Below are 8,155 nucleotides of genomic sequence, written 5' to 3'. Positions count from 1 at the left end.
ACACCCACACCCACACAACCACAGACACACACTTCCCAACACCGAAGGAGTAGGGTGACACCTCGATATTGATACTAATCTATCGACTGGCTTCTCTCTCAAACACACACACACACACACTACCCTACACCGAAGGAGTAGGGCGGCACCTCGGTCTTGATAGTAATCTATCTACTCCTCTTTCAAACACGCACACACACACATACACACACACTCGCTAGTTGTGCCTCTGTGCCTACCGCACACACTCTCGATACGTCTTTCTCTCCCTCCCCCACCCCAACAATGACAGCAGAAGGGTGACAACTCAATCTGATCGTAATACGTCAATTGGTTTCTCTCTAGAACATTGTGTCTCTGCGCCTCGCTCAGTAGCCCCCTCGATATGTAGACTTCTCGCGCGCGCACAGTTGTAGTGATGATGACGCTGAACCCAGTGTGCCTCATTTTTACCGGCCTCATGTGATAGTTTTCACCCTGTTTTCTATTAATTAACAAGGCAACCTTTTCTTTGTTACTACTAGTGAATCCGAAATCATTCGGGGTAGGCATAAAATATATCACTTCAACCCAATTATCGCAGTAACTATTTTAAAAGAAACTAGCTAGATGCCCGTGTGTTGCACGGAACATCAAGATGCATTTGTATGAGTAGTTTATCTTGTGAGAGAAAAGGATGAATGAGGGAAGGCCGTATTTGCGAACGTGGAGAGGGGTGTGGTTTTTTTTTTTGCAAAATTGCCATAGTTTTCTTCTGTAACGACCAAACCTCGAAGGATTTGAGTCTTTGTGCTTACCGTGCTAGTCCCTGGATCGAACTCGCTAGCACACACAGTATAGATGAATACCAGAATAGCAAGTGCATCATTTATTACATCGTATGATCCAGAATATATAAAATAAAACAATCTGCATAACACTTGGTTAGCTTTATTCAATCAAACATCGGAAAGTAGCAGAAAATAACGATGAGTCCCATCATAGCCCACTGGCGATGCTGAGTGCAGACTCGCGACCCTAACGGTACCTTACTCTTTGCCAGAATATCCTGCAACATGAGACGTTGCAGCCATATAGGTTAATACTGTGAATGTATTGGCAAGTTACACAGGAGTAATAATAAAGCAGACCTACATGTATATGCATAGTATATCAAAAGGAAGGCTTGAGGGTTTATTTTTGCAGAAAGTTGATTTTATCCTAACTACCTAATAGTCATATTTAATTTAGTTCTTTTATTACTACAAGTAAATACACAAGGTTGAGTTGGCAAAATCAACTCCAACCTACCCATTATTAAGTGGCCCAACAAATTTATTAAGTGACACATCTGTCAAGATCATCCAACAACTGTAATGGCATAGTCACTCAAAGTTACCCATAACCGGGGGCACGACTAATCATGATTAGTTTTTTAATACTTTGTAGAGTTTAGTACACTTTACCCACTGGACCAAACCCGAAGATTGAGACGAAGTCTTTCAGAAGCAGTCCCCTAGTCCCAACAGGAGGCCCATCCCAACTATTATATCTACATCTGCTGGCACATCCGGGTAAGGGTTTCTGATGTCTACTAAACAACCTTCTTCTTGTAGACGTTGTTGGGCCTCCAAGTGCAGAGGTTTGTAGGAAAGTAGCAAATTTCCCTCAAGTGGATGACCTAAGGTTTATCAATCCATAGGAGGCGTAGGATGAAGATGGTCTCTCTCAAGCAACCCTGCAACCAAATAACAAAGAGTCTCTTGTGTCCCCAACACACCCAATACAATGGTAAATTGTATAGGTGCACTAATTCGGCGAAGAGATGGTGATACAAGTGCAATATGGATAATAGATAATGGTTTTTGTAATCTAAAAATATAAAAACAACAAAGTAACTAATGATAAAAGTGAGCACAAACAGTATTGCAATGCATTGAAACAAGGCCTAGGGTTCATACTTTCACTAGTGCAAGTCCTCTCAACAATAATAACATAATTGGATCGCATAACTATCCCTCAAAATGCAACAAAGAGTTACTCCAAAGTCACTAATAGCGGAGAACAAACGAAGAGATTATGGTAGGGTACGAAACCACCTCAAAGTTATTCTTTCCAATCAATCCGTTGGGCTATTCCTATAAGTGTCACAAACAGCCCTAGAGTTCATACTAGAATAACACCTTAAGACACAAATCAACCAAAACCCTAATGTCACCTAGATACTCCAATGTCACCTCAAGTATCCGTGGGTATGATTATACGATATGCATCACACAATCTTCGATTCATCTATTCAAACCAACACAAAGTACTTCAAAGAGTGCCCCAAAGTTTCTACCGGAGAATCACGACGAAAACGTGTGGCAACCCCTATGCATAGGTTCATGGGGGGAACCCACAAGTTGATCACCAAAACATACATCAAGTTAATCACGTGATATCCCATTGTCACCACAGATACGCACGGCAAGACATACATCAAGTGTTCTCAAATCTTTAAAGACTCAATCCGATAAGATAACTTCAAAGGGGAAACTCAATCCATTACAAGAGAGTGGAGGGAGGATAAAACATCATAGGATCCAAATATAATAGCAAAGCTCGCGATACATCAAGATCGTATCACCTCAAGAACACGAGAGAGAGAGAGAGAGAGATCAAACACATAGCTACTAGTACATACCCTCAGCCCCGAGGGAAAACTACTCCCTCCTCATCATGGAGAGCGCCGGGATGATGAAGATGGCCACCGGAGAGGGATTCTCCCCTCCGGCAGGGTGCCGGAACGGGTCTAGATTGGTTTTCGGTGGTTACGGAGGCTTCTGGTGGCGAAACTCCCAATCTATTGTGCTTCCCGAAGTTTTTAGGGTATATGGGTATATATGGGAGGAAGAAGTACGTCGGTGGACCTTCGAGCTGTCCACGAGGCAGGGGGGCGCGCCCAGGGGGGTGGGCGCGCCCCCACCCTCGTGGGCAGCCCGGGACTCTCCTGGCCCAACTCCGATACTCCGTGGGCTTCTTATGGTCCAAAAATAAGTTCCGTGAAGTTTCAGGTCAATTGGACTCCGTTTGATTTTCCTTTTCTGCGATACTCTAAAACAAAGAAAAAACATAAACTGGCACTGGGCTCTAGGTTAATAGGTTAGTCCCAAAAATCATATAAAATAGCATATAAATGCATATAAAACATCCAAGGTTGATAATATAATAGCATGGAACAATCAAAAATTATAGATACGTTGGAGACGTATCAGTTTCACAACTGATCAACTAAGCCAAAGCCCATTTAGCCAGTGGTCGCACATGGAAGCTACTAGTCACCAAGTCTGTCTGATCTTTTTGAGCCTGGGCGGCCGTCCACTTACATTCAGAGGGTATAAACCATGATGTTCTTGAAACCACCCTAGTAATACCATTTCCGCCCAGAGGTGAATTAAATCATGAGTTACTACTCAAATTATTATATATGTAATCCTCACATAAGCTCAATGAATACACGAACCAATCCCCGTCTACAAAGCATAGCAACTACAACTACCACGATCTGCCATGACGGGAGATAGCTCAACAATATAGTAAAATAATATAGTAATCCTATACATGCATATATTCATAGTGTGATATAACTACACGCATAGAAAACAATAGGTAAAGGATGATCAACATGTAACTTACCTTGGTTCTGGTTCAAAAAGTCACACTCCCGACAATAGCTTGCGTCGCACTCCGGACATTCTACATGTTTCACACAATATAACAAATCAATCACCGGAACACGAATAGAACCAAAACAAAACCAACAACAAGAAAACCATTTTTAAAACTCAACAACAGCAGCATAACAGCACCTAAATTGCACTACGATCACAATACAAAAAGAATCACTCGATTACGATAAACGGTTTGAAAGTTACGGCCTCCGGAAGATTTAATTCAAATTCAAATGAATTCAAATTTGAACAGTGCAAACATGTGCAAAGTTGGTACTGTGATAATGTGCTGATTTTTGTGAGTGCACAGGAAAAAGAATTACCTAAATTGGATATATATATATATATATATATATATATATATATATATATATATGCTAAAAGATATAGCTATTAGAAATTTTGGCTGAAATCTGGAAAAGAAAACAGAAAACAACAGGAAACGCCTAGGCGCTGTAGCGAACTCCTGTAGCCACGTGCCACATGGCGACACGTGATTCGCTAGAGGCGTGTGCTCACCAGAAGACAAAAGAAGCGGCGGCAGCGGTCGGGCGTTGGCGGCGGCGGCTCTCAGGTGGTGGTCCGGTGAGAGGGAAGTGACGGGCGGATGCGTCGGTGAGTGACGGAGGTGGTGGTGGTGTTGGACGGCGGCGATACGTCCTCTGTAGGCGACGGCGGCGAGGTGAACCTCGGTGCTCCGGTGGTGGAAGACGTCGGTGGCGGCGGCGTCCTAGTGCTCTGCAGGGTTTCTCGGGGTGTCAAAAAAAGTTCGGCGTCGAGTGCGGGTTCAAGGTTGACAAGTGGAGCGGCCGGGGTGTCCTTACGGTGGCGGAAACAGCCGGCGAACGACGACGGTCGACTAAGGTCCTCGGCGAGATCCAAATCGCACCAGCGACTTCGTGTGGTCGAAGGAGGACGAGGGGAGGCTGTGGTTGGGTTCCCCTAGGGTTTAGCTCGCGCCTGGCGTCTCCAGGGTGCTCGGGGTGGACTAGGGCGTCGGGTCGATCCGGCTCGGCCTCGGTCGCGTGTACGGTGCGCTCCCGTCCGACTCGTGGAAGGTGACGAGCAGGGGCGTGGTGCGGGGCCCGCTGGCTGGGCGGAGCGCGAGGGCGTACCGCTTTGGGCGATTAGGTGGGCTGCGGCTGCGTGCGGTGCTCTGCTGGGCCGGCTAGCTGGGCCGCTCGTTTGCTGGCTTGCTGGGCCGCGGTGCGGCGATGCGCTATGCTGCGCGCTGTTCTCTCTTTTTTAAAACAAAAACTACAGCAGCAGAACAAAATAAATAAAATAAAATAATAAAAATTCTAAATGAAAATACCTAGACACACAGTAAAATATATACACTTAATATAAACTACATGAACAACTAGTTTCCACTCTAATGCATTTTTGAAAATAATTTTTATGCAATAGACCACACAAACAGTAAAATAACACACAAATAAAATATTTTGAGATTAATAAAAATACCAGAAAACATTAGATGAACTGGAAATAATATTCTGCACATTATGAACATTTTAAAACAGGGGAGAAGTCATGTTATCTCCGCTCCAATAAATTGTCTTTAGTTGCATAATGATTCGAATATTGCAGAAAGACAAATAATGCATGGAAAAATATGAGATGCATTTGAATGATCTAATAACATCCTAATTTCAGAAAATTGGGATGTTACAAACCTACCCCCCTTAAGAAGAATCTCGCCCTCGAGATTCGGGCTGGCTAGCAAATAGGTGTGGGTGATCCTACCTGAGATCTTCCTCTCGTTCCCAGGTAGCTTCTTCCTCTGTGGGATGATCCCACTGAACCTTGCATACCTTAATTGTCTTGGTGCGAGTAACTCTCTCTGATGTCTCCAAAATCTTAACAGGTTTCTCCTCATATGTCAAATCACTCTCCAACTGAATTGCCTCAAGTGGCACTGTGTCCCTCAATGAAACATCCATCATCTCTGCATGGCACTTCTTCAACTAAGATACATGAAACACATTATGAACTCCATACAAGGATTCTGGTAACTCCAGCTGATAAGCTACCTCTCCTCTTCGCTCCAAAATCTTATAAGGCCCCACAAAACGTGGTGCTAACTTACCTTTGATTCCAAACCTCTTAATTCCACGAAGTGGTGAAACTCTAAGGTATGCACGGTCTCCTACCTCATATGTCACCTCGTTATGTTTCACATCTGCATAACTCTTCTGCCTGGACTGTGCTATCTTCAGCCTGTCACGAATCAACTTGACCTTCTCCTCAGCATCTCTGATCAAGTCTGGTCCAAAGAACTGATGCTCTCCAACCTCAACCCACATCAATGGTCTCCTGCACTTTCTACCATACCATACCTCAAATGGGGCCATCTTTAGACTAGCCTGATAACTGTTATTGTATGAGAACTCTGCATAAGGTAAATTATCATCCCAACTGGACCCATAGTCCGCCCTCAACATATCCTCCAAAATCTGATTTACCCTCTCTGTCTGCCCATCTGTCTGTGGATGGAAAGCTGTACTGAACTCCAGCCTGGTGCCCAATGATTCATGCAACTGACGCCAAAATTTAGATGTGAACTGAGTACCTCTATCAGACACTACCTTCCTTGGAACTCCATGCAGACAAACAATTTTAGACATATAAATCTTTGCTAGCTAAGCAGCGGTATAAGTAGTCTTTACCGGGATGAAGTGAGCAACTTTAGTCAAACGATCAACAACCACCCAAATAGAATCATATCCTGACCGAGTCCTGGGTAGACCTGTAATGAAATCCATACCAATCTCATCCCACTTCCATTCAGGTATAGGCAATGGTTGTAACAATGCTACCTCTTGAGCACTGCATTGGTTTTTCCCCGAAGAGGAAGGGATGATGCAGCATAGTAGCGTAAGTATTTCCCTTAGTTTTTTAGAACCAAGGTATCAATACTATAGGAGGCTACGCGCGAGTCCCTCGTACCTGCACAAAACAAATAAATCCTCGCAACCAATGAGATAAGGGGTTGTCAATCCCTACACGGCCACTTACGAGAGTGAGATCTGATAGATATGATAAGATAATATTTTTGGTATTTTTATGATAAATATGCAAAGTAAAATAAAAGCAAAGTAAAAAGCAAAGGAAATAACTAAGTATTGGAAGATTAATATGATGAAGATAGACCTGGGGGCCATAGGTTTCACTAGTGACTTCTCTCAAGAGCATAAGATTCTACGGTGGGTGAACGAATTATTGTTGAGCAATTGATAGAATTGAGCATAGTTATGAGAATATCTAGGCATGATCATGTATATAGGCATCATGTCCGAGACAAGTAGACCGACTCCTTCCTGCACCTACTACTATTACTCCACTCATCGACCGCTATACAGCATGCATCTAGAGTATTAAGTTAATGAAAACAGAGTAACGCCTTAAGCAAGATGACATGATGTAGAGGGATAAACTCATGCAATATGATGAAAACCCCATCTTGTTATCCTCGATGGCAACAATACAATACGTGCCTTGATGCCCCTACTATCACTGGGAAAGGACACCGCAAGATTGAACCCAAAGCTAAGCACTTCTCCCATTGCAAGGAAGATCAATCTAGTAGGCCAAACCAAACTGATAATTCGAAGAGACTTGCAAAGATAACCAATCATACATAAAAGAATTCAGATAAGATTCAAATATTGTTCATAGATAGACTTGATCATAAACCCACAATTCATCGGTCTCAACAAACACACCGCAAAAAGAAGATTACATCGAATAGATCTCCACAAGAGAGGGGGAGAACATTGTATTGAGATCCAAAAAGAGAGAAGAATCCATCTAGCTAATAACTATGGACCCGTAGGTCTGAGGTGAACTACTCACACTTCATCGGAGGGGCTATGGTGATGATGTAGAAGCCCTCCGTGATGGATACCCCCTCCAGCGGAGCTCCGGAATAGGCCCCAAGATGGGATCTCGTGGATACAGAAAGTTGCGGCGGTGGAATTAGGGTTTTGGCTCCATATCTGATCGTTTGGGGGTACGTAGGTATATATAGGAGGAAGGAGTACGTCGATCGAGTAACAGGGGCCCCACGAGGGTGGAGGGCACGCTTGAGGGGGGGGGGGTAGGCGCGCCCCCTACCTCGTGGCCTCCTCTTTTGTGTCTTGACGTAGGGTCCAAGTCTCCTAGATCATGTTCGGTGAGAAAATCACGTTCCCGAAGGTTTCATTCCGTTTGGACTCCATTTGATATTCCTTTTCTTCGAAACCCTGAAATAGGCAAAAAACATCAATTTTGGGTTGGGCCTCCGGTTAATAGGTTTGTCCCAAAAATAATATAAAAGTGGATAATAAAGCCCAATAATGTCCAAAACAGTAGATAATATAGCATGGAGCAATCAAAAATTATAGATACGTTGGAGACGTATCAAGCATCCCCAAGCTTAATTCCTCCTCGTCCTCGAGTAGGTAAATGATAAAAACAGA

The sequence above is a fragment of the Triticum dicoccoides genome, chromosome 4A (genome assembly GCF_002162155.2).
Source record: "Triticum dicoccoides isolate Atlit2015 ecotype Zavitan chromosome 4A, WEW_v2.0, whole genome shotgun sequence".
Taxonomy (NCBI): Eukaryota; Viridiplantae; Streptophyta; class Magnoliopsida; order Poales; family Poaceae; genus Triticum; species Triticum dicoccoides.
The sequence above is the reverse complement of the archived record's forward strand: the minus strand, read 5'-3'. Positions refer to the sequence as shown.